General features: G+C 33.8%; 1 long non-coding RNA gene across 1 annotated transcript; it reads left to right on the forward strand.

The window, feature by feature from the left end:
* Positions 1-2,777: 2,777 nt before the first annotated feature.
* LOC130453630 (uncharacterized) lies at positions 2,778-6,887 on the forward strand. The gene is made up of 3 exons (XR_008911067.1): positions 2,778-3,881; positions 4,679-5,127; positions 6,371-6,887. It is a non-coding gene; the product is annotated as an uncharacterized LOC130453630 (long non-coding RNA).
* The last annotated feature ends 2,976 nt before the right edge of the window (positions 6,888-9,863 follow it).

The raw sequence follows: 9,863 nt of genomic DNA on the forward strand, positions 1-9,863 counted from the left end.
CTTCTCTGGTATTTGGTGTAGGACTAGCTGCCCTTGTTCCTCGTGGTTTGTCTGTCACGGAGACAGCAGTACTGGCATGTTCTGGGGTGGTTGGCAACTGTTTCATTCAACTATATTTAGCATAATGACTTACCAGTTCCCCCATTGTTTTGTGGGTTAGTCTGGTCCCCACTATGCTACTTCACTGCCCCTACCAAGTAGCCTGGGTGGAGAAGGCTCCCTGCTTTGATTTCTACTGCCCCAGGCTTTACCCCACCACATGTAAGTAAGCAAATTACTTCACTGTAGTTCTAGTTCCCCCTTCTTGCATCCCTGTAACCTCAAGATTCTTTTGCTATTTGGAAGTGGATAGTTCATTGTTAATTCTAGTTCCATCTTTACTCCTTTGGAGTACCAAGGCTCTGATGTCACATGAGAGTTTGAAGGTTCCTTACCTTCTCTACCTGTATAGAGTGACCCCATCTGGGTTCCAGGATCTGCCAGTACTATCAGATTGCTCTCTTCTCGTACCTACAGTGAGATGTTGCTCCAGCTTTTCTTTGTTTTGAGGCAATTTGTTTTCTTTAGTTTTTGCATTGAGGAAATGGAGTGCCTTTTCTTCCTACATCTTATCTTTCAGCATGCAACTTTTGTCTTCATGCAAAATCTGAATAAAACTGAAGAGGGCAGTTCTAAAGAGAGGAAGCTGCTGAGGTATCTATACACATAAATGCACATATACACATATGTACACATATATACATCCATATATACATATCTATATGTCTGTACATGTATGCATGTGTGAACATAGAATGGCTTCCGCATTTTAAAGATTTTTTTCATAGACATTGAAAATGTTTTTTTTTTTTTACCAAGAATTCCTTGAGAGCAGAGATTGACTTTTTTGTCTTTTTCTGTATCCTTGGTGCTGTACCTGGAACACTTGAGGCACTTACTAATGATTGTTGACTTATTCAAAACCTAGAATTTATTTTTTTAAGATATATTATCTATATAAAGAAGAATGTGCATTTTTCAAAGACTTTCAAGTTTTTGAACTATAACACTAAAGGATGAGATAGAACACTTTATTATCCCTATTACTACAAGAGGAACCTAAGAATCAGAGATGATGATTACCTTTGGCTTATATGTTTCTGTGCCAAGAATAATCCCATGTGCCTTACCACCAAGTTTATACTCTGCCTGATTATAAGTAAATTTTCTAGGAAAAAGAAACATATAGACATACACACACACATACAGACAAAACACAAATACACATAGAAATGGTATCTAGGCTGCTGCAAGAACTGAAGCTAGTGAGGGGGAAAAAGATTGCAAAAACAGAAAATTACTCATAAATTTATAAATTACCTATCGTTAAGATCAAAGCTGCCATACTCTTAAGAGATGTGCATTATACAATGTCACATGTATCTGATATCTTTTAATGTAAAATACTCTCTGTAAGGCATATTATCTTGTGTTATCTTCATGACAACTCTGTGGTGAAGGTTACATAAATAATACTTTCCAGATTTTACAGAAAACAAAAAAAAAAAGGAAGATTCTGGGAAAAAGACAGTACTTGTTCAAGTACACCCAGCTAGTAAATGGACAAGCCAAGATTCTGTAGAAAGAATGCATTGTCACTTTAAAGATATATTACAGAATCCAAATTGTAAGAAGGAATGGAATACATTCTCTCCCTAGTTAATCTGTGTCACCCTAAGATTTTATTAAGAGTGGGACTCACTCTAATTCCCTACTTAAACTGAATGTGTAAATTCTAGTTTGAGTCTCTAGCTGCCTTTCTAATGAGATTCACCATCACCTTTGTCAGAGTTATGCAGAAAGTGAGGCAGGTCAAGATTCTTTTGAGAAAAGTGAGGTGGGGGAGGATTCAGTCTATTTCACCTTCTGCAGATTTGACTATACCATTTACTAGCTGTTTGGAACTTTGAACAACTTACTTAACTACTCATGTTCTTTAAATCTCATATGAAAAGTGGTACTGTGAGAACACCAATCTGACCTTTTGGTGTACATAGTTTCAAAGGAGAAATGCTTGGAAAAAATATTGGACAAATAAAATAATGAAATATTATATATACATTTACATATACATATACATATATACATATTTGGAAAAGAAGGAGTTCTACATACCAACTAGTGAAGTTTCCAAAGAATACAGTTCTTTCAGAACAAAAATGACACAATAGAGAAAAGAGAAATGGATCCTATTTTGACTCTGGCAAAGGCTTAAAAGTACAGGTGAATTTGGAACAACGAATGCCCAGGTGCCAAGAAGAGGAAAAGATCATGAAAAAGTGGTTGTAATGGAACAGAGAGGATATTATGGAACAGTGATGATGTTATAAGCATCAGTGTTTGATATTAATAAACATTTTAATCACTGACATAGATGAAATAATAGATTCCATATGAAATTTGCAAATAATTTGTTTTAGCTATAATTTTCCCAAACCTAGTACTATGGAAAATATATTTTTGAATGTTTTAAATGAATAATATTTTAGATATATCTGTATCTATCTCTTTCGATCTATATGACTGTCCATCTAAATTTAACTTTTGGCAAATAAGTTAGAGATGGCTTCCTTTCTTAGCTATAGATGTTAGACAACCTATATAGATGTTAGACAACCTATCTATATAGAAGGTTCATTAGAAAACACTTTCTTGGGTGTCATCATTTACCTGAATTTGTCTGGTATTGTGAATATGACAACTTTTGGAGCATCATTGCCATTGCGAACAGTAGGCAATCTGGTTCAGCCTTTTGAGTCTGGGGTGAATGAGTCACAGTGGGAAAGTGGATGATGCACATCAGGGGCTGTTATTTTTTTGGCTGCTGAGTACCATTATTATGGTGATATGTTCAGTTGGTGTTCAGGGAGGGTTAGAACCTCTACTGTGAGAGCTTGCTGAATGCTTTTCAGGGCTGCTTATCCCCGTTTGGTGTCTACCTCTTTCCCAGCTCTTACTTGTGGCTCCAAGCTATAGTTTTCAGCAGCAGGCTGTTAAAACTGTCCAGGCAGATGCGTTAAGCTTGGGTTTATGTCTAACCCTAGCCTTGTGAAGACCTCTCCTGCGAGAACAGATGGATGAGGCAATTTGTTTCAGTAGCCATGAAGGTGGCTGAAGCAAACACTTTCGAGTGCTTAAAACTTGGATGGCTATTAGAGACACTGACATCATTTAGGTGCATTTTCAGTCATCCTGACTTTTGTCTTGCCACAGGATTTAGATGACTCTGGAAGAAAGAGTGAGGCTGACAACTCTGGGCAACTCACTTAAATCCAATTCACACATAAGTTAAGATATTACCCTGTGATGTCACTGGTATTCTTTGAAATGAAGGGTCACCACCACCACCACCAATTGATGGAACATATTTTTTATTGACTGAATCATCCTTTTATCTTCTTAAATCTAGCTTTGTTTTAAACTGCCCTTGCAGCTGGCTAATATTTTCTTGTAGATTCCAGATGATCAGTTTTTCAGGAGGAAGCTCAAAAATTATCTATTTAATCCACTCATTTTGTAGGTGAGGAAAATGAAGCCCAGAGAATACATATAGATGACTAGCTCCCCTGCTAAGACTTCAAGTGTCTTGCCTCTAAATCCAATGCTCTATGTTCTTACCTCTGCATGATAATATAGAGGGTCATTAGCAATAGGAAGCAATTAAAGGTTGCTGTTGCCTCTGGTTAAACCTAGGAAGAAACTTATACTGTTCTACTCATTGAATTATTCATATTCTTAGATATCACAATTAAAAAAGAACCAGTAGAAGAATTAGTAGAAGAGGAGATCAGCAGTGGCAAACCTGCAATGGGAAAAGCTATAATGCAGTTTTCCTGGTTTTGGTAAGAGATGTGCTTTTTATAAATGGATAACAAAGTTCTTAACAGACAAAATAATTTATTTCTGCTGGATTTTACCCCATTGGCTACCATTTTGCAGTGTTTTTCCTTTATATAAAAGAACCTCATTATTTCTATATGGTTTCTCAGTTGTTCACATCTTCCTCAAATGGACTCTGGCATAGAGGTATCCAACTCACAACCTATGGATGTGGCCCCAAGAGATCCATTTCTTTTTGAGTTTGATAACACCAACATAGAGGAAAAAATATAGGACATAGAGTGTATCTAGGGTCAAATTGGAGCTTTGTCACTTCAACTTGTGTGATTGAGGTTATGTGATTTCTGATCAATACGTTTGAGATTTCTCATCTATATAAAATGAGGGGATGGCACAAGTTGACATCCAGTGTTACTTCCAAATCTACATCAGGGAAACTTCAACTCCTTACAAGACAAATCATGTATTAGTTGTGTTTAATGTAGAGGAGGAAGCGGTAGAGAGATGATACCATGCCACATGCACAAAACTTTTAACTTAATTGACTTCCATTTCTTGTTTGTTTCTTTTTTTTAACATAAAAGTCAAGTTAGGTTATACCTATTCTCTTCGATATATTCCAACATAGACATGTGCCCTATAAAAAACTAACGTTCCTTTAACATATGGCTTTATCTTTCTTATGGAATTGAAATTTATGAATTTTTATAGTGTGTTTCTCTTTAGGTAACTTTTTGCATCATAATAGAATGTATTTTGTGCTTTAATTATTTCCCTCTCAAATCTTGGATGATTCTAGCAATGTCCAAGGATACAATTGGAGGAACTTCTTTTGTTTTAAAAAACATGATAAACAAGTAAAGAATGTGCGCAAGCAGGAAGAAACTGACCTAAAAGTAAATTTTCATTATGTGAAATTTGTCATAAAGATTTATGTGTGTATCTCCATTTTAATTACTAGGGAATGAGCTTTTAACATAATCTCTAAGACCCTTTCGCAGTTTTCACTGTCAAGGGTTATATTAACATAGGCCAATCTAAGCTTTTAAATATTGTCTCTCTTGATCTCTAGCTATTTGATGACGCCTCTGCTTCTTTTATACCCCAAAGCTGCTGGTGTCTGACTGGACAGAAACTCAAGTTGGCCATTGGTTAAAGAGTATTGGAATGAAAAAATATATCCTGAAATTTGATTATAAAAGAATAAGAGGTCAAGAACTTCTTGAATTAGACAATGATGCATTAAAAGTAAGCTTCAGAATTGGCTCTTTATATATGCTACATACAATTATATATTAACTTCTTTTATGGTGGGCATTGGATGAAAAACAGTACAAATAATGGGATTCCTATATATGGCCCATTTGACAACCTTATGGTTTTAAGGAAAACATGTTAACTACCTTTTTGAATGTAGTTTCAAGAAATGTTTTTTAATGTGATTTGCTCCCCCTTTTTTTAGTATTCAGGCCATATTCCTTTTCATTTCTATTTATTTATTGAAACCTTATACCTTCCATCTTAGAATATATAACATGTAAGTTTCCAAAGAAAAAGAATTTTAAGGGGTGGGCAATGTGAGGCAAGTGACTGTCTCAGCATCATACTTCTAGGGGGTCACATTTGAAACCAGGTCCTCTTTTCTCTAGGTCTGGTTCTCAATCTATTGAGCCACCATTCTTTTTTTTTCTTTTTTTAGAATTCTATCTATTAACAAACACTGGAAAGCAGAAAAGCAATATTTTAATTTTGTACCAGGCAGATTAACTTCACTGAAACAGATTAAAAAACAGTAATCATGGGAAATGGCAAGCTTTCATTTCATTTATAGTAAATAAAATATCAATATTTTAAGCTTTAAATAGCAAATATTGGTTAGAATAACATCTTTGTCATTGACTAGAGGTACTAGAGAAATATGATAATTGACTACACAAAACCCTGAAATATATTCTACTTGGATTCATTTGCCACATAAGAAAATATTAGGAGGATTTTTTAAAATGTAGCTTCTTTCACAATTATTTCTAAAATGTTCCTAATGTATTCTATTTAAGTACCTCTAAGCTGTAAATTTCTGATATTCTGGGTTCTTCAATTTGAAGACAAATGAAAATTATGCAATTAAAAATAATAAAAAAATGTATAGTGTTTCAAATGCTACCATCTCTGGGCTCCCAACCAGTTAAGCAAATAAAAATTAATAGATGAGAAATGTAGCTTCAAGTATAATTATGATACCAATAAGAAGTACCAACACTCTTCTTAGAAAAGATAGTTTTTATGTGAATTCCTTAATGCCTTTTAGAGTTCTACAATGTAATTTTTTTACTTCATTCAGAGATATGGAATATTTTCCTAATGTTGTAAAATCTGAGTTCTTCAGAAATGATACTTAATTTAATGTTCAGGTTCATTATGTAAAGAGTTATAAAATATATTCATTTGAATGCATGCATGTAAAGTAACAGCTTTAATTTTTTTTCCAAAGTGCATTGGAATCACTAAGAAGAGAGATCGCAAGAAATTCCTTAAGGGAATTAAATTCAACAGACCGAAAAAAATTAATACAATCTAACAATTAAATATATCAAAAAGATAATTCTGGAAGATACAGCAAAAATGAGAAAAATATAATTACATGATATTTACCTTTAATCTACTACGTCAACATATTATTGAAACCTTCTGATTCTTCTGCCATGAATCTAGCACACATTTACTGAGGAGCAGTGATGGATGGAATGACCATATAAGCCAAGAGATTTTGGTGGACCACTGATCAAGGTGTTCCAAAGATGATCATTCATTCACTCATTTCTGCCTTAGCCTGAAAAAGAGCATCCTGTTTGTTGCACTCTGGATTCCTTTTTTATCTTTGGTCCTAGGCTTTTCAGCCTTTGTCTACCAATTCTTATGTTGTGTATACTTTAGAGAATAATTACCATGATGTATATCCCCAATTAATTCACTATGCAATTTTGAAAATAAAAACTCTGTCTGCTCTTTGATGCCTACCTTCCATTAGGAGAGAAAGTTGATTTACCCCAATCCACATAGAATTGGGTCAGAAAAAAGAATATCAACGTTTGTTGCCCAAATAACAAAAATCAATCAGTAGAATTATAATCATAGAAAAAGAAAAAAAGAGCTGTAATCTCATAAAACTTTCATGACTCATTGACATTATATATTGTTTTTTTTTTTCAGAAAAATGGTTCAAATTATAAGAAATTTTCAGGAACTACAACTAAATTGTTAAATATACATAGAGGACAGTAACCTTATAGAATAATTCTTTGACAAGTAATTAAGAGGTCTGCAATTTGTTTTAAGTATATGCAATTTTAAACATTTTAGTGAATACCTCTGAGAGTCAGTAAAGTCATCTCTAAAATGAAAGCAACTACATTAGTTGATTGTTTCTAGCTCTATGGTTGTTTCTAGCTCTCATCTTATCAAGAATGTCTCCATGCCTCTGTCAGTATCTATTTTTACTTCTGCCTTTCTCTGTTTCTTAGAATAATTCAATAATGAAAACAACAAAGGAACAGGACATATTGAAAACAATGATTGTTCTATGTACTGTATGCCTGGGTCCAAATGTTGTATCTGAAGCTTGTTTACTATCTGTTACAATGAACTATCTCCTTGGTTTTTAGTTTCTTCATATGTGAATTGAAAGCATTGTTTTTGTAGTTGGGATTCAGCAATTTCTAACATAACTTCCTTTATGACACCATAACACAATCAAAATAATAATTAAAGGACTATAAGCAAAGTACACAATAAAGGGAGGCCCCTCAAACAACAAATTATATGATTTAAGTATAGGGTGATGGATAATGATGATAATAAAATAGCATAGCAAAATTTCTGCATTGATGATGCTTGGATGATTCTCACTGAAAAAATTATGTCCTAAAATTGACAGAGAGTTAAGATTAAGTAAGTGGACAGCACATTAAAAATAGAAAATCAATACACATGTTAGCTAAACCTAACATGTACAAAAACTTTTAATTAGAAAAGACACAGAGAAACAAAATGTTCCACAAAGTGGTAAACAAAATGAAAAACTGATTCTTCAAAAGTGCCAGAAAAAAGGTTAGATCTTGAGCCCTAACAAACCAAAAGTGATGTGGAATAAAATGTGAAATTGAATAAGAAACAAGAACAGGAATGTCAGAAGCCATAAAAATCATCCCTATATCTCCTTGATATTACTTGGTTGTATCCCAGATTACCTTTGTTTCCTGCCAAAACAAATGAAAACCCAAGAGACACATTACCTACCAGTAACCACATAAATGATCCAAATGTATGTAATACTCTTTACAAATCTGAAACAAACTAACTCAGAAAAGAGAACTGATCTCTGGAGAAAGTAACAAAAAATTATTATTTCAAAAAGAGATCATTTTTTTCCATATGAATTTTTTTCAGAAAATATAGTTTTTCCAGGTAACTTTAGGAATTATGAAGCAAGTAAGTTATAGACTAATTAATGCTATTCATACATACTGATTTTTTAAAAATAATATTTTATTTGATCCTTTCCAAGCATTATTCATTAAAGACAAAGATCATTTTCTTTTCCTCCCCGCACCCCCCATAGCCGACACGTGATTCCAGTGGGTGTCACATGTGTTCTTGATTCGAACCCATTTCCATATTGTCAATATTTCCATTAGAGTTTCGTTTAGAGTCTGTCCTCTGTCATGTCCCCTCAACTGCTGTAGTCAGGAATTTGCTTTTCCTCGGTGTTTCCACTCCCATAGTTTATCCTTTGCTTATGAATAGTGTTTTTTCTCCTAGATCCCTGCAGATTGTTTCGGGCCATTACACCACCAGCAATGGAGACCTCCATTACATTCAATTATACCACAGTGTATTATTCTCTGTGTACAATGTTTTCCTGGTTCTGCTCCTCTCGCTCTGCATCACTTCCTGGAGGTTGTTCCAGTCCCCATGAAATTCCTCCACTTTATTATTCCTTTGAGCACAATAGTATTCCATCACCAGCATATACCACAATTTGTTCAGCCATTCCCCAATTGAAGGGCATCCCCTCATTTTCCAATTTTTTTTCAGAAAATATAGTTTTTCCAGATAACTTTATAGGAATGATGAAGCAAGTAAGTTATAGACTAATTAATACTATTCATACATACTGATTTTTAAAAATTTCAATTAAATTCTTGGGAGGAAAGCTATATCAATTTAACCCCCAAAAGCATTGAAAATGATTTGATTTGGATATGTACCTGAGATGTAAAAATTTGACATTTGGAAAACAATTTATATGATTAAAATATTTAAAATGAGACAACCAAATCACATTTATCTCAACCAATATTTTATGTCTTTGGCAAAGTAAAAAAACTCTATGGAGCAAAAGTTTACAATTTTTGGAAAAAAACGGTTAAACAGTATCTTAATAGGAGTTGGCGGGTTTGACATAAGAAAATACTAGAAAATTAGTTGTTCAGTATGAGGAATGGAAAGGTGAAGTTGATCTAGTATATTTTATCTTACATAATTCCATATGAGTTATTAATGCCTTAAGGAGAGATAAAAAGATTTAAGGATATTAAATAAATTGTAGAGGAGAAAATATTAGATCCATTTCTTGATGATACTTACTTTAAAAAGTACAGGCAAATCAACCAAGCAACTTAGGCAGTATTTCCAGTAAGATTTCAAGCTACGAAATAGATTTAATAGTTCTATTTGTCAATCAGTCAGCCAGCCAATAAACCTTTATTAAGTCACTAACTTGACAGGAACAGTGATAAACACTGTGGCCAGGAAGGAAGGTCAAAGACAGTTCCTAGAGGTGAAGTGCTCAAAGATTATCGGGGGACACAATATGTAAAAATTTCACATAAACAAGCTGCTGAGAGCATGAGTTTGAAGTCAATCAACAGATAGAAAGAAGGGATCCTGCAGAAGGTGCATTTCAAAGTGGGTTTGTGAAGCTG

Source organism: Monodelphis domestica, chromosome 4 (assembly GCF_027887165.1).
Source record: "Monodelphis domestica isolate mMonDom1 chromosome 4, mMonDom1.pri, whole genome shotgun sequence".
Classification (NCBI taxonomy): domain Eukaryota; kingdom Metazoa; phylum Chordata; class Mammalia; order Didelphimorphia; family Didelphidae; genus Monodelphis; species Monodelphis domestica.